Source organism: Oncorhynchus masou, chromosome 9, assembly GCF_036934945.1.
Source record: "Oncorhynchus masou masou isolate Uvic2021 chromosome 9, UVic_Omas_1.1, whole genome shotgun sequence".
NCBI lineage: Eukaryota > Metazoa > Chordata > Actinopteri > Salmoniformes > Salmonidae > Oncorhynchus > Oncorhynchus masou.
Window position 1 is genome coordinate 74,166,187 of NC_088220.1, and position 24,407 is coordinate 74,190,593.

At 47.7% G+C, this 24,407-nt stretch overlaps 1 protein-coding gene across 1 annotated transcript in view; it reads right to left on the reverse strand.

The window, feature by feature from the left end:
- Nucleotides 1–24,407, reverse strand: part of LOC135545084 (calsyntenin-2-like) — a 496,007-nt gene that overhangs the window by 462,547 nt on the left and 9,053 nt on the right. The window lies entirely within an intron of this gene.

The window sequence follows — 24,407 nt, forward strand, 5'->3', positions numbered from 1 at the left end:
AGGGCTACCTGGTGTAACTGCTAAACTGCTTGGTGACTACATTGAAAATAAGAATTTGTTCTTAACTGACTTGCCTAGTAAAATAAAGGTAAAATTTAAAAATTTAAAAAACTGTACAGCATGATTCATTATCTAACTTATGACGTAAGTTAGCTAATAAAGGTGACAATGATGTAGGCTATGTGTAGTGGTTAGTGATTATGATATGAAGATTTGGCTTGGAAAAATGTTTTCGCCTCGTCACAGATAGTTGATGTGTTGTGCACTCAAGTCAACAAGCGAAGGGAAAATGTGAGAGGAGGAGAAACGTAGATGTGAGAAGTAATACAACGTAGCTGCTATGAAAGTGAACTGTGTTTACGTGCAATCAGGGGTGTATTCATTCAGCCGAATCTGTTGAAAAACATTCTTAAACGGAAGCAAAAGGAACAAAACAGGGATAAACATACCTGAATCTGTCCAATAGAAACTCTCATTTGCAACTTTTGGACTAATGATTACACCTTAGGTCAGCAAAATGCAGACAAGAGTGTGCAAGGTGGTATTAAATGTGTCACTGTCTGTCACCTTGATTACGAAAATGTCTCTCAAGCTGTGTACCTACGTTTTAAACTGAACTTTCATTCATAGGATAGGTTGTAGTAACCTCATGATGAGGGGAAAATTGCAGTATCATGTAGTAGCCTAAACCTATCACTGTTACATTGAGCTGGGTGAATGGAATATGAATGACAGTCATCAAAAATTCTGTAATACAAATAAGGCCATGCTAATAAAAAACAATTGCGTCCTCCCTCATCTTAAACGGCACAGACCACAATGGATGTTTAAGTACAGTACCTGAGTACTTATAACAAGTCTTTGAGTGAGTACAGTTATGGCCAAAAGTTTTGAGAATGACACAAATATACATTTTCATAAAGTCTGCTGCCTCAGTTTGTGTGATGGCAATTTGCATATACTTCAGAATGTTACGAAAAGTGATCAGATGAATTGCAATTAATTGCAAAGTCCATCTTTGCCATGCAAATGAACTGAATCCCCCCAAAAACATTTCCACTGCATTTCAGCCCTGCCACAAAAGGACCAGCTGACATCATGTCAGTGATTCTCTCGTTAACACAGGTGTGAGTGTTGACGAGGACAAGGCTGGAGATCCGTTGTGCCATCCGTTTTGTCACCAAAGCCCCATACACTACTCACCATTGTGACCTGTACGCTCTTGTTGGTTGGCTCTCACTTCATACTCGTAGCCAAACCCACTGGCTACAGGTTATCTACAAGTCTCTGCTAGGTAAAGCCCCGCCTTATCTCAGCTCACTGGTTACTATAGCAGCACCCACTCGTAGCACGCGCTCCAGCAGGTATATCTCACTGGTCACCCCCAAAGCCAATTCCTCCTTTGGTCCTCTTTCCTTCCAGTTCTTTGCTGCCCATGACTGGAACGAATTGCAAAAATCTCTGAAGCTGGAGAATCACATCTCCCTCACTAGCTTTCAGAGAAAAAACAGAAAGTCTTCTTGGGGACAACAAAACTCTTCCTGGTGTCCACAAAAGGTCCAACCATCTGATGTTGTATTACAGCCCTATTTATCTGCTCAGCAGGAGGTGCTGGGTGGTGGTTGAGGTGATATGTTTCAAAATGTGTAAAAACAGTAGTTGTGTTTAACATCTAGGAGGATTCTGTGTAGTAGAAATATGCTCTACTGTACAGTCGTGGCCAAAGGTTTTGAGAATGACACAAATATTAATTTTCACAAAGTCTGCTGCCTCAGTGTCTTTAGATATTTTTGTCAGATGTTAGTATGGAATACTGAGTATAATTACAAGCATGTAATAAATGTGTCAAAGATTTGTATTGACAATTACATGAAGTTGATGCAAAGATTCAATATTTGCAGTGTTGACCCTTCTTTTTCAAGACCTCTGCAATCCTCCCTGGAATGTTGTCATTTAACTTATGTGCCTCATCCTGACTGATGGCAGCCCATTCTTGCATAATCAATGTTTGGAGTTTGTTAGAATTTGTGGGGTGATCTGTAAACTTCTCTGACAGAAAGAGTTTGATAGAACAGTAAAAGCAGAAAGAGTTTGCAGAATCACTATCATTAATAATGGCTGTGTGTGAGGTGTGAGGCAGCTTAGCCATCTAATGATGGTGCCTCAGTCACCCACAATACAGAGACACAGCAGAAAGAGCTGCAAACTCTTTCTGCTTTTACTGTCTATCAAACTCTTTTTGCTTTTACTGTCTTTCAAACTCTTTCTGCTTTTACTGTCTATCAAACTCTTTCTGCTTTTACATTTACATTTACATTTAAGTCATTTAGCAGACGCTCTTATCCAGAGCGACTTACAAATTGGTGAATTCACCTTCTGACATCCAGTGGAACAGCCACTTTACAATAGTGCATCTAAATCATTAAGGGGGGTGGTGAGAAGGATTACTTATCTTATCCTAGGTATTCCTTGAAGAGGTGGGGTTTCAGGTGTCTCCGGAAGGTGGTGATTGACTCCGCTGTCCTGGCGTCGTGAGGGAGTTTGTTCCACCATTGGGGGGCCAGAGCAGCGAACAGTTTTGACTGGGCTGAGCGGGAACTGTACTTCCTCAATGGTAGGGAGGCGAGCAGGCCAGAGGTGGATGAACGCAGTGCCCTTGCTTGGGTGTAGGGCCTGATCAGAGCCTGGAGGTACTGCGGTGCCGTTCCCCCTCACAGCTCCGCAGGCAAGCACCATGGTCTTGTAGCGGATGCGAGCTTCAACTGGAAGCCAGTGGAGAGAGCGGAGGAGCGGGGTGACGTGAGAGAACTTGGGAAGGTTGAACACCAGACGGGCTGCGGCGTTCTGGATGAGTTGTAGGGGGTTTAATGGCACAGGCAGGGAGCCCAGCCAACAGCGAGTTGCAGTAATCCAGACGGGAGATGACAAGTGCCTGGATTAGGACCTGCGCCGCTTCCTGTGTGAGGCAGGGTCGTACTCTGCGGATGTTGTAGAGCATGAACCTACAGGAACGGGCCACCGCCATGATGTTGGTTGAGAACGACAGGGTGTTGTCCAGGATCACGCCAAGGTTCTTAGCGCTCTGGGAGGAGGACACAATGGAGTTGTCAACCGTGATGGCGAGATCATGGAACGGGCAGTCCTTCCCCGGGAGGAAGAGCAGCTCCGTCTTGCCGAGGTTCAGCTTGAGGTGGTGATCCGTCATCCACACTGATATGTCTGCCAGACATGCAGAGATGCGATTCGCCACCTGGTCATCAGAAGGGGGAAAGGAGAAGATTAATTGTGTGTCGTCTGCATAGCAATGATAGGAGAGACCATGTGAGGTTATGACAGAGCCAAGTGACTTGGTGTATAGCGAGAATAGGAGAGGGCCTAGAACAGAGCCCTGGGGGACACCAGTGGTGAGAGCGCGTGGCGAGGAGACAGATTCTCGCCACGCCACCTGGTAGGAGCGACCTGTCAGGTAGGACGCAATCCAAGCGTGGGCCGCGCCGGAGATGCCCAACTCGGAGAGGGTGGAGAGGAGGATCTGATGGTTCACAGTATCGAAGGCAGCCGATAGGTCTAGAAGGATGAGAGCAGAGGAGAGAGAGTTAGCTTTAACAGTGCGGAGCGCCTCCGTGATACAGAGAAGAGCAGTCTCAGTTGAATGACTAGTCTTGAAACCTGACTGATTTGGATCAAGAAGGTCATTCTGAGAGAGATAGTGGGAGAGCTGGCCAAGGACGGCACGTTCAAGAGTTTTGGAGAGAAAAGAAAGAAGGGATACTGGTCTGTAGTTGTTGACATCGGAGGGATCGAGTGTAGGTTTTTTCAGAAGGGGTGCAACTCTCGCTCTCTTGAAGACGGAAGGGACGTAGCCAGCGGTCAGGGATGAGTTGATGAGCGAGGTGAGGTAAGGGAGAAGGTCCCCGGAAATGGTCTGGAGAAGAGAGGAGGGATAGGGTCAAGCGGGCAGGTTGTTGGGCGGCCGGCCGTCACAAGAAGCGAGATTTCATCTGGAGAGAGAGGGGAGAAAGAGGTCAGAGCACAGGGTAGGGCAGTGTGAGCAGAACCAGCGGTGTCGTTTGACTTAGCAAACGAGGATCGGATGTCGTCGACCTTCTTTTCAAAATGGTTGACGAAGTCATCTGCAGAGAGGAGGAGGGGGGAGGGGGAGGAGGATTCAGGAGGGAGGAGAAGGTGGCAAAGAGCTTCCTAGGGTTAGAGGCAGATGCTTGGAATTTAGAGTGGTAGAAAGTGGCTTTAGCAGCAGAGACAGAGGAGGAAAATGTAGAGAGGAGGGAGTGAAAGGATGCCAGGTCCGCAGGGGAGGCAAGTTTTCCTCCATTTCCGCTCGGCTGCCCGGAGCTCTGTTCTGTGAGCTCGCAATGAGTCATCGAGCCACGGAGCGGGAGGGGAGGACCGAGCCGGCCTGGAGGATAGGGGACATAGAGAGTCAAAGGATGCAGAAAGGGAAGAGAGGAGGGTTGAGGAGGCAGACTCAGGAGAAAGGTTGGAGAAGGTATGAGCAGAGGGAAGAGATGATAGGATGGAAGAGGAGAGAGTAGCGGGGGAGAGAGAGCGAAGGTTGGGACGGCGCGATACCATCCGAGTAGGGGCAGTGTGGGAAGTGTTGGATGAGAGCGAGAGGGAAAAGGATACAAGGTAGTGGTCGGAGACTTGGAGGGGAGTTGCAATGAGGTTAGTGGAAGAACAGCATCTAGTAAAGATGAGGTCGAGCGTATTGCCTGCCTTGTGAGTAGGGGGGAAGGTGAGAGGGTGAGGTCAAAAGAGGAGAGGAGTGGAAAGAAGGAGGCAGAGAGGAATGAGTCAAAGGTAGACGTGGGGAGGTTAAAGTCGCCCAGGACTGTGAGAGGTGAGCCGTCCTCAGGAAAGGAGCTTATCAAGGCATCAAGCTCATTGATGAACTCTCCGAGGGAACCTGGAGGGCGATAAATGATAAGGATGTTAAGCTTGAAAGGGCTGGTAACTGTGACAGCATGGAATTCAAAGGAGGCGATAGATAGATGGGTAAGGGGAGAGAGAGAGAATGACCACTTGGGAGAGATGAGGATCCCGGTGCCACCACCTCGCTGACCAGAAGCTCTCGGGGTGTGCGAGAACACGTGGGCGGACGAAGAGAGAGCAGTAGGAGTAGCAGTGTTATCTGTGGTGATCCATGTTTCCGTCAGTGCCAGGAAGTCGAGGGACTGGAGGGAGGCATAGGCTGAGATGAACTCTGCCTTGTTGGCCGCAGATCGGCAGTTCCAGAGGCTACCGGAGACCAGGAACTTCACGTGGGTCGTGCGCGCTGGGACCACCAGATTAGGTGGCCGCGGCCACGCGGTGTGGAGCGTTTGCATGGTCTGTGCAGAGAGAGAGAACAGGGATAGATAGACACATAGTTGACAGGGTACAGAAGAGGCTACGCTAATGCAAAGGAGATTGGAATGACAAGTGGACTACACGTCTCGAATGTTCAGAAAGTTAAGCTTACGTAGCAAGAATCTTATAGACTAAAATGATTGAAATGATACAGTACTGCTGGAGTAGGCTAGCTGGTAGTGGCTGCGATGTAGCTAACCTAGAAAATCGCTCTAGGCTAAACAATTGACTTAGATACAAAGACGGCTATGTAGCTAGCTAGCTACGATCAAACAAAACAAACCGTTGTACTGTAATAGTTACTACAGTGCTGCTATTCGGGGCTAGCTGGCTAGCTACGTTAAGAGAACGACAATAGCTGGCCAGCTAACCTAGAAAATCGCTCTAGGCTACACAATTGTCTTAGATACAAAGACGGCTATGCAGCTAGCTAGCTACGATCAAACAAAACAAACCGTTGTACTGTAATAGTTACTACAGTGCTGCTATTCGGGGCCAGCTGGCTAGCTACGTTGAAAGACCGACAATAGCTGGCCAGCTAACCTAGAAAATCGCTCTAGACTACACAATTTTCTTAGATACAAAGACGGCTATGTAGCTGGCTAGCTACGATCAAACAAATCAAACCGTTGTACTGTAATGAAGTGAAATGAAAAATGTGATACTACCTGTGGAGCGACGCGGAATGTTGACCGGGTAGTTGGAGTTCAATTCGGTAGAGGTTGGCTAGCTGTTGGCTAGCTAGCTAGCAGCATTTCCTACGTTAAGGACGACAAATAGCTGGCTAGCTAACCTCGGTAAATTAAGATAATCACTCTAAGTCTACACACTCTAAACTGCACAATTATCTTGGATACGAAGACAGCGAAGACAACTATGTAGCTAGCTGACACTACGCTAATCGAGTCGTTCAGTTGAGTGTAATAGTTTCTACAGTGCTAGTGGACAGTGGATGTTAGCTAGCTGCTTAGCTAGCTGCTGGGCAGATACGTTAGGACGACGAAATACGATAATATGCAATTGTCGTTGATACAAAGACGGCTATGTAGCTAGCTAAGAAGAAATTGCTAAGATAAGACAAATCAAACCGTTGTACTATAACGAAATGTAATGAAATGTAATGAAAAGTTATACTACCTGCGGACCGAAGTGTAGATGCGACCGCTCGCTCCAACCGGAACTGTTCTATCAAACTCTTTTTGCTTTTACTGTCTATCAAACTCTTTCTGCTTTTTCAGTCCAGACCTACATTCTAACCACTAATAAAACCTACCCAGCATATCTGGTATTACTGCACTGCTGCTGGCTGACATTCTGTTCAGATGGAGAGGATCTGGCTAAGAGTGGGTAGTACTGGGGCTTTGTAGATGTCACCATTCAGTTAAGGCTTTGTTCTCGAGCTGCTGTTTCTGTTTTGTGATTTTTTTTGCTAGGCCTTGAGAGTAGATTTAGTCCTGTCTTGGGCTTTGTTGAGGTGTTTGGTGCAGTGGGAATGTGAGTAGAGGGATTAGGATGTTCTCTTTGAGAAAGACACTGGTGGATGGAAAACATGACAGACTCCCATAGGAAACAGATCATTACTATAAACACAAGCACACACAGACACACACAGACACACACCATGGTTGGGGTCAATTCCATTTTAATTCCAGTCAATTCAGAAAGTACATCAAATTCCAATTCTAATTCCAAATGTTCCTAATTGAAAAGCAAAAACAGAGAGGGAGGGAGACATACAGTGAGGGTAGACATACAGTGAAGGGAGAGAGAGATACAGAGAGGGTAGACATACAGAGAGGGAGAGAGACATACAGAGAGGAAGAGAGACATACTTAGAGGGAGAGAGACATACTTAGAGGGAGAGAGACATACGTAGAGGGAGAGAGACATACTTAGAGGGAGAGAAACATACAGCGAGGGAGAGAAACATACAGAGAGGGAGGGAGACATTCAGAGAGGGAGAGAGACATTCAGAGAGGGAGGGAGACATACTTAGAGGGAGAGAGACATACTTAGAGGGAGAGAGACATACTTAGAGGGAGAGAGACATACTTAGAGGGAGATAGACATACTTAGAGGGAGAGAGACATACTTAGAGGGAGATAGACATACTTAGAGGGAGAGAGACATACTTAGAGGGAGGAGACATACTTAGAGGGAGGGAGACATACTTAGAGGGAGGACATACTTAGAGATAGACATACTTAGAGGGAGAGAGACATACTTAGAGGGAGATAGACATACTTAGAGGGAGAGATAGACATTCAGAGAGGGAGAGAGACATTCAGAGAGGGAGAGAGACATTCAGAGAGGGAGGGAGACATACTTAGAGGGAGAGAGACATACTTAGAGGGAGGGAGACATACTTAGAGGGAGAGAGACATACTTAGAGGGAGAGAAACATACAGAGAGGGATAGACATACAGAGAGGGAGAGAGAGATACAGAGAGGGAGAGAGAGATACACAGAGGGAGGAGACATACTTAGAGGGAGACATACAGAGGGAGGAGACATACTAAGAGGGAACATACTTAGAGGGAGAGAGAGATACAGAGAGGGAGAGAGAGATACAGAGAGGGAGGGAGACATACAGAGAGGGAGAGAGACAGAGATGGAGAGAGACATTCAGAGACGGAGAGAGACAGAGAGGGAGGGAGACATACAGAGAGGGAGAGAGACAGAGATGGAGAGAGACATACAGAGAGGGAGGGAGACATACAGAGAAGGAGAGAGGCAGACAGAGAGGTAGAGAGACACAGAGAAGGAGAGTGAGCGACAGAGAGGGAGAGAGACAGACAGAGAGGTAGAGAGACAGAGAGAAGAAGAGAGACATACAGAGAGGGAGGGAGACATACAGAGAGGGAGGGAGACACAGAGAAGGAGAATGAGCGACAGAGAGGGAGAGAGACAGACAGAAAAAGAGAGTGCGTGATGGCTATCTACCAAAAGGAAACTAAGCACTTTTCGCAGCACGCAGGCAGGCACAGTTTTGAAAGCTCCCTTTCATCCAGACGTTGCTGATCCGTCCTTTTTTTAAAGAGGTAAAATAATAAAACCCTTTTCATCACTTGGAAGAGAAGAAGTGACAGAAATCCCATAATAATTATAGCCAGTCCCATGTGGGAATAGTATAGCGCTAAGCTGCACTAGCAGTCTTCACTGTGTTGGGCCTAATTACTGTGGACCACAAATCACATTCACTTAATTCTCCAACCAGGGCATTTCCTATTACCTCATTAATTCCATTACAAAAGGGGATATCTTAGCCAAGACGTGATGAGGGAGAGGAGGAGATCTGCTTTGGGTTTTGCATGGATTCACATTAGCTTTTACAACTAGCACAATTAGCCTAGCGGTTGTTAGCGGTCATCACGGCTACATATGTAGGATCTAATCTGATCACCCTGTCGCATGAGATCGTTCCTGTGCAGGAAATGTAAAAGTTGTAGTGTATTCAAGGTTTAAAATAGCTTCTAAGGTTTGTAATTTCCACTTTGAAATATCAGTCTTTATTTTCTCTTACAGTAAAATGTATCAACCCCTAAAAAAATGTCCATTCATTATGATCCACAAAATAATTCACAATCCCTGTAGCTGCAGAATTATTTTCCTGTTGTAGCAAACTGGCTCAAATTAAAATCTTACATACGTAGCCCGCTACTCTCCCAGTAGGCCTCTTTACACTCCTTATGTCCTTAAGAACTAGTCCAAAGATAGTTGAGTAATTTCTCGGTAGGAGATGAAGGTAGGACTGGGAAAGGGAGAAATGATTTCAGATCCTTTTATGTTATTTCACCCAAGACCTAAGTTTAGAAATGGTGAGGATGGCTGACAGTAATCAGAGCTCTGCAACATGTTGTGTTGCTGAGGCAACTGCCAATCATCCCAATCTGTCTTCCTGAATGTGCCAACTGTATACATGGTTATTCAGGAACGGATGGTTGAATGTCAAAACAGGTAAGGTACACACTGTACTATTAAAGAGCACATTCTGTAGGTGGAACAGTATTAGATGGTGAAGGCAAGTCTGAAAGAATAAACAGCAAGAAACCCACATACTGTAGTGTGAGTAGGGCACAGCACAGGTGGCACCAGACAGGCTCCATCACAACACACATACTGTAGTGTGAGTAGGGCACAGCACAGGTGGCACGCTTGGCATCAGACAGGCTCCATCACAACACACATACTGTAGTGTGAGTAGGGCACAGCACAGGTGGCACGCTTGGCATCAGACAGGCTCCATCACAACACACATACTGTAGTGTGAGTAGGGCACAGCACAGGTGGCACGCTTGGCATCAGACAGGCTCCATCACAACACACATACTGTAGTGTGAGTAGGGCACAGCACAGGTGGCACGCTTGGCATCAGACAGGCTCCATCACAACACACATACTGTAGTGTGAGTAGGGCACAGCACAGGTGGCACGCTTGGCATCAGACAGGCTCCATCACAACACACATACTGTAGTGTGAGTAGGGCACAGCACAGGTGGCACGCTTGGCATCAGACAGGCTCCATCACAACCCACATACTGTAGTGTGAGTAGGGCACAGCACAGGTGGCACGCTTGACATCAGACAGGCTCCATCACAACACACATACTGTAGTGTGAGTAGGGCACAGCACAGGTGGCACGCTTGGCATCAGACAGGCTCCATCACAACCCACATACTGTAGTGTGAGTAGGGCACAGCACAGGTGGCACGCTTGGCATCAGACAGGCTCCATCACAACACACATACTGTAGTGTGAGTAGGGCACAGCACAGGTGGCACGCTTGGCATCAGACAGGCTCCATCACAACACACATACTGTAGTGTGAGTAGGGCACAGCACAGGTGGCACGCTTGGCATCAGACAGGCTCCATCACAACACACATACTGTAGTGTGAGTAGGGCACAGCACAGGTGGCACGCTTGGCATCAGACAGGCTCCATCACAACACACATACTGTAGTGTGAGTAGGGCACAGCACAGGTGGCACGCTTGGCATCAGACAGGCTCCATCACAACACACATACTGTAGTGTGAGTAGGGCACAGCACAGGTGGCACGCTTGGCATCAGACAGGCTCCATCACAACACACATACTGTAGTGTGAGTAGGGCACAGCACAGGTGGCACGCTTGGCATCAAACAGGCTCCATCACAACACACATACTGTAGTGTGAGTAGGGCACAGCACAGGTGGCACGCTTGGCATCAGACAGGCTCCATCACAACACATCTATTGCAATCTGTAGAAAACAAAGTTGTGCTGACAAAACAGATGGTTTGACAAAACAGATGGTTTGACAAAACAAAAATGAGCTTTCAGTCACTTCCATGTGTCATCACTATCTCTTATATCTGCTATGTGTTTCACCCCAGAGTGACTCAGTACACAAAAATGTGAGCGTTCCTATATTCCGACTGTCGTTTCATCATGAAGTGTGCTGTAAACACACAGGCTCTTCATGGGAACGATATGACAAGAAATAAAAAAATAACTAGCAGAAGTCTACTGATGATGACATATGATGTATTAACGTTGTGTGTGGGATGAAAAGAGGCTATTGGTAAGATCTTGGCTTAGGAAGGGGTTAAATGTGTTTTCTCTGTCACGGTGTTGTTGGCTCGGTGGGAATGTGTGAAGAACTGTTGCTTCAGATGGTTTGACAGCTGTTTCAGTGTTGTTGGCTCGATGGGAATGTGTGATGGGTGAAGAACTGTTGCTTCAGCACCATACAGCTGTTGGGTGTTGTTGGCTCGGTGGGAATGTGTGAAGAACTGTTGCTTCTGCACCATACAGCTGTTGGGTGTTGTTGGCTCGGTGGGAATGTGTGAAGAACTGTTGCTTCAGCACCGTACAGCTGTTAGGTGTTGTTGGCTCGGTGGGAATGTGTGATGGGTGAAGAACTGTTGCTTCAGCACCATACAGCTGTTCGGTGTTGTTGGCTCGGTGGGAATGTGTGAAGAACTGTTGCTTCAGCACCGTACAGCTGTTAGGTGTTGTTGGCTCGGTGGGAATGTGTGATGGGTGAAGAACTGTTGCTTCAGCACCATACAGCTGTTCGGTGTTGTTGGCTCGGTGGGAATGTGTGAAGAACTGTTGCTTCAGCACCATACAGCTGTTAGGTGTTGTTTTTGGAGATGACAAGAGTCTTGTTAGTTCAATTCATGACATCAAAATAAACTCCTTTCCATGAGGTATGAATCTAGGATGCCTCAGAGACTTTGTGATTGAGGGAGGAGTAGTGTGTGATTGAGGAAGGAGGAGTGTGATTGAGAGAGGAGGAGTGTGTGATTCAGGGAGGATGAGTGTGTGATTCAGGGAGGAGGAGTGTGTGATTGAAGGAGGAGGAGTGTGTGATTGAAGGAGGAGGAGTGTCTGATTGAGGGAGGAGGAGTGTGTGATTGAGGGAGGAGGAGTGTGATTGAGGGAGGAGGATTGTGTGATTCAGGGAGGAGGAGTGTGATGCAGAGAGGAGGAGTGTGATTGAGGGAGGAGGAGTGTGCGATTGAGGGAGGACGAGTGTGTGATTGAGGGAGGACAAGTGTGTGATTGAGGAAGGAGGAGTGTGATTGAGAGAGGAGGAGTGTGTGATTCAGGGAGGATGAGTGTGTGATTCAAGGAGGAGGAGTGTGTGATTGAGGGAGGAGGAGTGTGTGATTCAGAGAGGAGGAGTGTGTGATTCATGGAGGATGAGTGTGTGATTGAGGGAGGGGAGTGTGTGATTCAGGGATAAGGAGGTAAGCACCATCTCAGTCCATAAAGACAGAATAGACAGCAGTTGATGGGCTGTTCTTCCAAAGCCATTTTCATGTCAGAACATTCTGCCTATTATATATCTCTTTGACACAAGTCAAATGGAAGACAGTTACTCATAATCATAGATTCCATAACGACTTCATCCATCTTGTCTTTTCATCAGGAGCAAACAGAGCTGTGTGACCAAGACCAAAGAGCTGTCAAAGGACACCAGAAACAAAATTGTAGACCTGCACCAGGCTGGGAAGACTGAATCTGCAATAGGTTAGCAGCTTGGTTTGAAGAAATCAACTGTGGGAGCAATTATTAGGAAATGGAAGACATACAAGACCACTGATAATCTCCCTCGATCTGGGGCTCCACGCAAGATCTCACCCCGTGGGGTCAAAATGATCATCAGCAAGGGCATTGAAGATGAAACGTGGCTGGGTCTTTCAGCATGACAATAATCCAAACACACCGCCCGGGCAACGAAGGAGTGGCTTCGTAAGAAGCATTTCAAGGTCCTGGAGTGGCATAGCCAGTCTCCAGATCTCAACCACATAGAAAATCTTGGAGGGAGTTGAAAGTCCGTGTTGCCCAGCAACAGCCCCAAAACATCACTGATCTAGAGGAGATCTGCATGGAGGAATGGGCCAACATACTTGCAACAGTGTGTGAAAACCTTGTGAAGACTTACAGAAAGAGTTTGACCGCTGTCATTGCCAACAAAGGGTATATAACAAAGTATTGAGATCAACTTTTGTTATTGACCAAATATTTATTTTTCACCATAATTTGCAAATAAAATCATTAAAAATCCTACAATGTGATTTTCTGGAATTTTTTTTCTCATTTTGTCTGTCATAGTTGAAGTGTCACTATGATGAAAATTACAGGCCTCTCTCATCTTTTTAAGTGGGAGAACTTGCACAATTGGTGGCTGACTAAATACTTTTTTGCCACACTGTATATATATTTTAACTTTAACTATTTACACATCGTTACAACACTGTTCATAGACATAATATGACATTTGAAATGTCTCTTTTCCTTGATATCTTTTGTGAGTGAGATGTTTATTTAACTTTTGTTCATTATCTATTTCACTTGCTTTGGCAATGTAAGCATATTTCCCATGCCAATATATCCCTTTGAGTTGAATTGAATTGAGAGAGACAGCGATAGTGAGGGAAAATGAAAAAAGCACTACTCTGGATTACATGCACATAAGCAGAAGAATCTCTCCAAGGGGAATAGTAATTAACTCTTGCTTTTGAGAGTGACAGAAATAGAAATATATAGAGAGAGTATGTGTCTCAAAGATGTCCACTAAAGGGGGAGAGTGACAGAGAACCATTCCATGTGACTGTTTCCCTAAGCTAACCATGGAACCTTCAGCTGTCTGTGCTGAGTGAGTCCGCATGAAACCCAAGGTATCTTGTAAACACAGTACACATCACAGAACACCAGGTCTGCACCAGATCTGCACCAGTTCTGCACCAGCTCTGCACCAGATCTGCACCAGGTCTGCCGTACTCTAATGAGGCCATGTTGACACCTCTAATGGAAACACCTTGCTCTCAGCGGTGGCACCAACCAAACAGGAGCTAAGATGTTGTTCTCCATCTAGATCAACCCATTCCTCATTTTGCTTCAGTCTTTCACCATCTATGTAGCTTACTGCTAACTTAATTCTCCTCCTTTCTCCCCCTCCTTCTCCTTTCTCCTTCTCCTTTTCTTTCTCCTCCTCCACCTCCTTCTCCTCCCAACTCATGTTTCTGCTTTCTTTTCTTCCTTCTCCCTCTCCTTCTCCTTATGTGTTCAACACAGCATCTGCATATGGCCCAACACCCAAGGTGGCGTCAGAGAGGAAGATAAACAGCAGACCCTATGATGTCAGTTGATGAACAGAACCCAAGAGAGACTACAGAGAGACTGCAAAGAGACTACATTAATGAAAGCACCGTCACCACTGGAAAATTACACACACAGCCAGGGAAAATTCATTTGCTCCACAGTGAAGCTGTGCTGAGCACGTGCACACACACACACACACACACACACACACACACACACACACACACACACACACACACACAGGGTGGATGAGAAGGAGGCGGGAGGGAGGTAAAGGTAAATAAGACATGACTTCTGAGCAATGACAGAGTTTGGAGGGGCTGCTTGAGCATAAGTGTGTGTGTGTGTGTGTGTGTGTGCGTGTGTGCAAGTGTGGTGTTGGCCTAAGAGGAGGATTCAGCGTTGGTGTTCGTGCTCTGGTGCCCACGCCACAGGTGGCCTCCTCTCTCGCCTGTGCCCAGCGGGGTACAGCAGAACATAAACAAACAGATGGAGAGAAGGAAAGACTGGTAAGAAGTCACACACACAGAGAGCGAGAAAGAGAGTGAGAGAGAGAGAGAGAGAGAGAGAGAGAGAGAGAGAGAGGGCAGTGTGGCATGGCTAGATCGGACACACACACACAGGCAAGCGTACACTCACACAAGGTAGGGAATTGCCTCCCACTGATGTCTTTTTCACTCACACACACAAATACACAAATACACATACACACACACACACACACACACACACACACACACACACACACACACACACACACACACACATAAGCAAAGACACACACAGACTCAAAAACAAACAGAAGTACAAAAGAGGGCACTCAAACAAAAATGTAAAGGGACAAACAACACCAAAAGCACACAGTCAGACGCACAGACTTTGAAAAACACTAAAGGAACACACGCAGACAAAGGACAGAACTATGATGACCTTAGGCAGTAATTGATATTTCAGCACACACACACACTCACACGGCACTATTTGCCTACTCTGTCTGTTCCTCCGTATGTATCACAGCAGCAGGTGGCCCATTAGAAGGACCAGGGTCCAGCAGTATGCCAGACACCCTTTGGGGATGAGTCTGCCAACATCACCAGGAAGCAGCTGGATAGTGTCTCAGGATGTGTCTGAAATGGCACCCTGTTCCCTATGTAGTGCACTACTTCTGACCGGAGCATCACTTCAGACAAAACCTCTATTTCCTTCTGATGTCTGGGTAGTGTTTGCATCACATTGCAGTTGAGTGGTGCAGCAGCATGGTTTCTGGTGAGATGGAGTGTTTGAGGTGTTGGCACAGCTTTGTATAGCTGACTTATATTTAGAGTTTGAGGGGAGGACACAGGTGTGAAGTGTCTTCTGATACCCGAGTTTTAGGGGACTGCTGGTGGGATATTAAATAATCCTCTAGTATCTAGGACCAGTTTTAACATTTGAACTGTGTTATGATGCTAGCCCGTCACCTCCCAGCACACCCACAGTTAGCCCATAGAGGATGGGTGGTGCTTACATATTTAGGTAAAAGGTTGGGTGCAGTGGAATGGAATGGTTTCTCTGGTACTAGGTGTTGGGTGCAGTGGGATGGGTTCTCTGGTACTAGAAGTTCTATATAAGGCCTTCCTATCATTGACTGGTAGAGGGATGCTCTACCCTACTCCACCCAACTCTATTCTACTCTACTCTCGGAGATAGATGTTAGGGCTGGACTCTGCCATAACCTCACACAGTATTGAGAAGTCTGGGGGCCAAAGGTCATCTACAGGGAGACACACACACACTGCACCTTATCCACACACACACACACACACACACACACACACACACACACACACACACACACACACACACACTGTACCTTATACACATACGCACTCTGGCCAGGGTTTTGGAGTCTATAATCGGATTTCAGCAGTAGATCCGTGATCTGAAGATGGGCAATAGTCACCTTGGCAGACAACACACACATGTGCACAAACACCCAGACGCATGTCCTTCCAAAATGGTATTGAGCTCGAGGACAGAGGGAGAAAGAGAAGAAGGACAGGGGGAGAGTTGAGGGAGAAAGGGAGGGAGGGGTATAGGGCAGAGGGAGAGTTGAGGGAGAAAGAGAAGAAGGACAGGGGGAGAGTTGAGGGAGAAAGGAAGGGAGGGGTAGAGGGCAGAGGGAGAGGTGAGGGAGAAAGAGAAGAAGGACAGGGGGAGAGTTGAGGGAGAAAGGAAGGGAGGGGTAGAGGGCAGAGGGAGAGGTGAGGGAGAAAGAGAAGAAGGACAGGGGGAGAGTTGAGGGAGAAAGGAAGGGAGGGGTAGAGGGCAGAGGGAGAGGTGAGGGAGAAAGGGAGGGAGGGGTATAGGGCAGAGGGAGAGGTGAGGGAGAAAGGAAGGGAGGGGTATAGGGCAGAGGGAGAGGTGAGGGAGAAAGGAAGGGAGGGGTATAGGGCAGAGGGAGAGTTGAGGGAGAAAGGAAGGGAGGGGTAGAGGGCAGAGGGAGAGTTGAGGGAGAAAGGAAGGGAGGGGTAGAGGGCAGAGGGAGAGGTGAGGGAGAAAGAGAAGAAGGACAGGGGAGAGTTGAGGGAGAAAGGAAGGGAGGGGTAAAGGGCAGAGGGAGAGGTGAGGGAGAAAGGAAGGGAGGGGTAGAGGGCAGAGGGAGAGGTGAGGGAGAAAGGAAGGGAGGGTTAGAGGGCAGAGGGAGAGGTGAGGGAGAAAGGAAGGGAGGGGTATATATGTATATATATATATATATATATATAGAGAGAGAGAGAGAGTTGAAGTCAGATGTTTACATACACCTTAGACCAAATACATTTAAATTCAGTATTTCACAATTCCTGACATTTAATAAAAGTAAAACTGCATGGTCTTAGGTCAATTAGGATCACCACTTTATTCTAAGAATGTTAAATGTCAGAAAAATAGTAGAGTTATTTATTTCAGTTTTTATTTCTTTCATCACATTCCCAGTGGGTCAGAAGTTGACATACACTCAGTTAGTATTTTGTAGCATTGCCTTTAAATTGTTTCACTTGGGTCCAATGTTTCGGGTAGCCTTCCACAAGCTTCCCACAATAAGCTGGGTAAATTCTGGCCCATTCCTCCTGACAAAGCTGGAGTAACTGAGTCAGGTGTGTAGGCCTCCTTGCTCAGATACCCTATTTCAGTTCTGCCCAGGGCTTTCTGATGGTCACTCTAATTCCTTGACTTTGTTGGCCATTTTGGAAGTATGCTTGGGGTCATTGTCCATTTGGAAGACCCATTTGCAACCAAGCTTTAACTTCCTGACTGATGTCTTGAGATGTTGCTTCAATATATTCACATCATTTTCCTCCCTCATAATGCCATCTATTTTGTGATGTGCACCAGTCCCCCTTTGCAGTAAAGCACCACCACAGAATGATGCTGCCACACCTGTTCTTGGTGATTATTGTAGAGAGTGACAGACTGTGGTAATTGTGATAGAGGGTGACAGACTGTGGTGATTATGATAGAGGTTGACAGACTGGTGATTATGGTAGAGGGTGACAGACTGGAGAATATGGTAGACGGTGATAGACTGTGGTGATTATGATAGAGGGTGACAGACTGTGGTGATTATGATAGAGGGTGACAGACTGTGGTGATTATGGTAGAGGGTGATAGACTGGAGAATATGGTAGACTGTGATAGACTGTGGTGATTATGGTAGATTCTTGTGATAGACTGAGGTGATTTGGGTAGACTGTGGTGATTATTGTAGAGGGTGACAGATTGTGATGAGTATGGTAGAGGGTCACAGATTGTGATGATTATGGTAGAGGGTGACAGACAGACTGTGGAAGTTATTGTTGAGCTTAACAGACTGTAGTGATTATTGTAGAGGGTGACAGACTGTGGTGATTATGGTAGACGGTGACAGACTGTGGTGATTATGGTAGAGGGTGATAGACTGTAGAAATTATATTGGAGGCTGATGGACGGTGGTGATTATGATAGAAGGTTACAGACTGTGGTGATAATGTTAGACTGTGCTGATTATGATAGAGGTTCATAGACTGTGGAAGTTATGTTAGAGGGTGATAGACTGTGGTGATTATGGTAGAGGTTGATGGACTGTTGTGATTATGGTAGAGGGTGATAGACTGTGGTGATTATGGTAGAGAGTGACAGACTGTGGTGATTATGGTAGAGGGTGACAGACTGTGGTAGTTATGGTAGAGGTTGATGGACTGTTGTGATTATGGTAGAGGGTGATAGACTGTGGTGATTATGGTAGAGGGTGATGGACTGTTGTGATTATGGTAGAGGGTGATAGACTGTGGTGATTATGGTAGAGGGTGATGGACTGTTGTGATTATGTTAGAGGGTGATGGACTGTTGTGATTATGGTAGAGGGTGATAGACTGTGGTGATTATGGTAGAGAGTGACAGACTGTGGTGATTATGGAGGAGGGTGACAGTCTGTGGTAGTTATGGTAGAGGGTGACAGACTGTGGTAGTTATGGTAGAGGTTGATGGACTGTTGTGATTATGGTAGATGGTGATAGACTGTTGTGATTATGGTAGAGGGTGATAGACTGTGGTGATTATGGTAGAGAGTGACAGACTGTGGTAGTTATGGTAGAGGGTGACAGACTGTGGTAGTTATGGTAGACGGTGACAGACTGTGGTGATTATGGTAGAGGGTGACAGACTGTGGTGATTATGGTAGAGGGTGACATACTGTGGTGTTTATGGTAGAGGGTGACAGACTGTGGTAGTTATGGTAGACGGTGATAGACTGCGGTAGTTATGGTAGACGGTGACAGACTGTGGTAGTTATGGTAGAGGGTGACAGACTGTGTTAGTTATGGTAGAGGGTGACAGACTGTGGTGATTATGGTAGATGGTGACAGACTGTGGTAGTTATGGTAGAGGGTGACAGACTGTGGTAGTTATGATAGACGGTGACAGACTGTGGTGATTATGGTAGAGGGTGACAGACTGTGGTGATTATGGAGGAGGGTGACAGACTGTGGTAGTTATGGTAGAGGGTGACAGACTGTGGTAGTTATGGTAGAGGGTGACAGACTGAGGTAGTTATGGTAGAGGGGGACAGACTGTGGTGATTATGGAGGAGGGTGACAGACTGTGGTGATTATGGTAGAGGGGGACAGACTGTGGTAGTTATTGTAGAGGGTGACAGACTGTGGTAGTTATGGTAGAGGGTGACAGACTGTGGTAGTTATGGTAGAGGGTGACAGACTGTGGTAGTTATGGTAGAGGGTGACAGACTGTGGTGATTACGGTAGAGGGTGACAGACTGTGGTGATTATGGTAGAGGGTGACAGACTGTGGTGATTATGGTAGAGGGGGACAGACTGTGGTAGTTATGGTAGAGGGTGACAGACTGTGGTAGTTATGGTAGAGGGTGACAGACTGTGGTAGTTATGGTAGAGGGTGACAGACTGTGGTAGTTATGGTAGAGGGTGACAGACTGTGGTGATTATGGTAGAGGGTGACAGACTGTGGTAGTTACGGTAGAGGGTGACAGCCTGTGGTAGTTATGGTAGAGGGTGACAGACTGTGGTGATTATGGTAGAGGGTGACAGACTGTGGTAGTTATGGTAGAGGGTGACAGACTGTGGTAGTTATGGTAGAGGGTGACAGACTGTGGTAGTTATGGTAGAGGGTGACAGACTGTGGTAGTTATGGTAGAGGGTGACAGACTGTGGTGATTATGGTAGACGGTGACAGACTGTGGTAGTTATGGTAGAGGGTGACAGACTGTGGTAGTTATGGTAGAGGGTGACAGACTGTGGTGATTATGGTAGAGGGTGACAGACTGTGGTAGTTATGGTAGAGGGTGACAGACTGTGGTAGTTATGGTAGACGGTGACAGACTGTGGTAGTTATGGAGGAGGGTGACAGACTGGTGATTATGGTAGACGGTGATAGACTGTGGTAGTTATGTAGTTATGGTAGAGGGTGACAGACTGTGGTGATTATGGTAGAGGGTGACAGACTGTGGTGATTATGGTAGAGGGTGACAGACTGTGGTGATTATGGTAGAGGGTGACAGACTGTGGTGATTATGGTAGAGGGTGACAGACTGTGGTGATTATGGTAGAGGGTGATAAACTGTGTGTGCTTTACACCAGTCTCCTGGGTGAGTGTAGCTTTGATATGACACATCCCACTTATTAAACTGAAGAAATTTTAGTCAGACTTCAAATTGAACACAGTATGAAAGCTATGCCCTCAGTCCTACAGTACCTGTGCCTTTACAGAGCTGCTCTGATGGACTGTGTGAGGGGGGGGCTGTTTAAAGGGGACTCTGGTAGGGGGACTGTGTGAGGGGGCTGTTTAAAGGGGACTCTGGTAGGGGGACAGTGTGAGGGGGGACGGTTTGAGGGGGACTGTGTGTGCTGTGAGGGGGACTTGTGGTGACCTGGTGGGACTGTGTGAGGGGGAACTGTGTGAGGGGGGACTGTGTGAGGAGGGACTGTGTGAGGGGGGACTGTGTGAAACGGAGTTGTGTGAGGGGGGACTGTGTGAGGGGGGACTGTGTGAGGGGGGACTGTGTGAGGGGGGACTGTGTGAGGAGGAGTTGAGTGAGGGGGGACTGTGTGAGGGGGGACTGTGTGAGGAGGAGTTGAGTGAGGAGGGACTGTGTGAGTGGGAGTTGAGTGAGGGGGACTGTGTGAGGGGGGATTGTGTGAGGGGGGAGTTGAGTGGTGGTGATTGCATATAGAGTTAGAGAGAGACGAGATAGATATCCTGAGGAGCAAATACAGAATAGAGACCAGACAAAGTAATTAGAGAAGCACTAATAATGTTGTAGGCTGAAGTCTGCTGGGAGACCCAGGGGGAGGGAGAGAGGGATTAACAAGAAGAGAGAGAGAGTGAAAGAAAAAGACAAAGAGAGGAAGAGGAAGGCAACGAGAGACAGAGAGAGAGAGACAGAGATACAGAGAGAAAAAGTAAGAGATGAGGGAGAGAGTGAGAGAGACGAAGGAAAAAGAGAGAACGAGAGAACGAGAGAGAGAGAGAGAGATGGTCAGTGTAAAACAGGAGACCAGTGCAAGGGGCAGGTACACAGCAGAGTAGACTGGTGTGAGGCGCTACAGTACACAGTGACCCAGATCTTACAAGCAGCTCATGAGACAGGACGAAGGTGATGATGACAACAGTGTAGGTTTAAAAAACACTAAATCCATAACAGGAAGATATGACCAAGTCATCTCAACATTGCTATACTACAGTAGTTGAATCACCTAATTAAATTATAGCCACTTTTCAACTATCGGTAGTTCACCACAGCAATACCACAGAAACATCTGAATTAACCTCTGCATCATAGACTTCAGAAGAAAATCTCGTCAGGATCAAAAAGAAAGAAACACCGCTGTTACATTAGGTTACTGACCCAACACACAATCACACACATGTTAGAGGACACATAATAATGTGTGTGTGTGTGTGTGTGTGTGTGTGTGTGTGTGTGTGTGTGTGTGTGTGTGTGTGTGTGTGTGTGTGTGTGTGTGTGTGTGTGTGTGTGTGTGTGTGTGTGTGTGTGTGTGTGTGTGTGTCACTAACCCACTTTAGAGAAAGAAAGATAAAACTACAGCATCCATGCCTTCTACAAAGACTGGCCCCATCTGTTCCCCTCACGCTCTCCTAACTGAGGCCAGCATACACAACCTGTGTGTGTTCGCGAGAGTGTGTGGTGTCAATTTCAAATCTATCTCTATGTGTCACGCCCTGGCCTTAATATTTTGTGTTTTCTTTATTATTTTGGTCAGGCCAGGGTGTGACATGGGTATTTTATTTGGTGTGTTTTTGTCTAGGGGTTTTTTGTAGGTTATGGGATTGTGGTTAGTGAAGTAGTCTAGGAAAGTCTATGGTTGCCTGGAGTGGTTCTCAATCAGAGGCAGGTGTTTATTGTTGTCTCTGATTGGGAACCATATTTAGGCAGCCATATTCTTTAGGAATTTTGTGGGTGATTGTTTCTGTCTCTGTGTTTGTTGCACCAGATAGGGCTGTTTTGGTTTTTCACGTTTATTGTTTTTGTATATTGTTCGTATTTTCATCTTTATTAAATATGTTTATAAATAACCACGCTGCATTTTGGTCCTCTCCTTCGACAGAAGAAAACCGTAACAGTATGTGTGTAAATATCTATATGTACAATAAATATATCAAGACAAGAGATCTATACACACACCTTCTCACCCAAACATATTTTCTTTCAATATCAAATGAATTTGTGTATTGGACTGGATTCTATTCTGATACTTGTTAGTGGTCCTAAAGGTGGTCCTAAACTACAGGGATTACACACTGGTTAAGAAAAAATGACTATTTTACAGTTCTATTTCCAAATCCCCCATCCATGCCAAAACACACACTCACACACTATCCCTGTGCCCTGGTACTTTGATGATGGTGTTAAGCTCTCCTCACTAGCTTGTCTGTTCTACTGTCTGAGCTTCACTTAAAATGAACCTGTCTATTTCCCCACGAAGGCAACAGTTGTCATCCCATATGCTATTCACTTACAGAGAGAGCAAGAGTTGGCAAACACACTGCTCACACACATACACACACACACACACACATATGGTGACATTGGAGTGGTGGGAGGAAAATGTCACCATGGAGTAATTTCCGATTGTTTTTTTGTCCTCTCTGGTGTCGCTGCCCTGGTGGCCCATTGACCCAGTGGTCTGGTGCCCTGGTGGTCTGGTGCCCTGTTGGGCTGGTGGCCTGGTGGCCTGGTGTCCTGGTGTCCTGGTGGCCTGGTGGTCTGGTGGGCTGGTGGCCTGGTGGGCTGGTGGCCTGGTGGCCTGGTGGCCTGGTGTCCTGGTGTCCTGGTTGTCTGGTGGGCTGGTGGCCTGGTGCCCTGGTGCCCTGGTGGCCTGGTGCCCTGGTGGCCTGGTGGCCTGGTGGTCTGGTGGTCTGGTGCCCTATTTCTCTGGTGGTCTGGTGGCCTGGTGGTCTGGTGGTCTGGTGGCCTTGGTGGCCTGGTGGTCTGTTGCCCTATTTCCCTGGTGGCCTGGTGGCCTGGTGCCCTGGTGGCCTGGTGGTCTGGTGCTCTATTGCCCTGGTGGTCTGGTGCCCTGGTGGCCTGGTGCCCTGGTGGCCTGGTGGGCTGGTGGTCTGGTGCCCTATTGCCCTGGTGGCCTGATGCCCTGGTGTTCTGGGGGCCTGGTGCCCTGGTGGCCTGGTGGTCTGGTGGTCTGGTGGTCTGGTGCCCTGGGGGCCTGGTTCCCTGGTGGCCTGGTGGGCTGGTGGCCTGGTGTCCTGGTGGTCTGGTGGTCTGGTGCTCTATTTCTCTGGTGGCCTGGTGGTCTGGTGCCCTGGTGCCCTGGTGGTCTGGTGCCCTGGTGGTCTGGTGGCCTGGTGGTCTGGTGGCCTGGTGGCCTGATGCCCTGGTGGTCTGGTGCCCCTGTGGCCTGGTTCCCCTGTGCCCTGGTGGTTTGATGGCCTGGTGGCCTGATGCCCTGGTGGTCTGCTGCCCCTGTGGTCTGGTGCCCCTGTGCCCTGGTGGTTTGATGGCCTGGTGGCCTGATGCCCTGGTGGCCTGATGCCCTGGTGGCCTGATGCCCTGATGCCCTGATGCCCTGGTGCCCTGATGCCCTGGTGCCCTATTGCCCTGGTGGCCTGAAGCCCTGGTGGTCTGGTGGTCTGGGGGCCTGGTGCCCTGCTTCCCTGGTGGCCTGGTGGTCTGGTGGTCTGGTGGTCTGGTGCCCTGGGGGCCTGGTGCCCTGGTGGGCTGGTGGCCTGGTGTCCTGGTGGTCTGGTGGTCTGGTGGTCTGGTGCTCTATTTCTCTGGTGGCCTGGTGGTCTGGTGCCCTGGTGCCCTGGTGGTCTGGTGCCCTGGTGGCCTGGTGGCCTGGTGGCCTGGTGGCCTGATGCCCTGGTGGTCTGGTGCCCCTGTGGCCTGGTTCCCCTGTGCCCTGGTGGTTTGATGGCCTGGTGGCCTGATGCCCTGGTGGTCTGGTGCCCCTGTGGTCTGGTGCCCCTGTGCCCTGGTGGTTTGATGGCCTGGTGGCCTGATGCCCTGGTGGCCTGATGCCCTGATGGCCTGATGCCCTGGTGCCCTGATGCCCTGGTGCCCTGATGCCCTGATGCCCTGGTGGCCTGGTGCCCTGGTGCCCTGGTGCCCTGGTGCCCTGGTGCCCTGATGCCCTGGTGCCCTGATGCCCTGGTGCCCTGATGGCCTGATGCCCTGGTGGCCTGATGCCCTGGTGGCCTGATGCCCTGATGCCATGGTGCCCTGATGCCCTGATGCCCTGGTGGACAGCCAGTTTTCACAAATAAAATGTTGGGCAATAATAATAAGGTGTTAATGATCATGTAAGAGGAGTGAGAGGAGATAGTGTTCATATTAATATACTTTCATATATAGATCAAATTTCATTGTATGTGTTCATGGATGTTGTATTAGGGCCTTTGTGTCTTCTCTAATGTAGTATAGGAAAGTGTA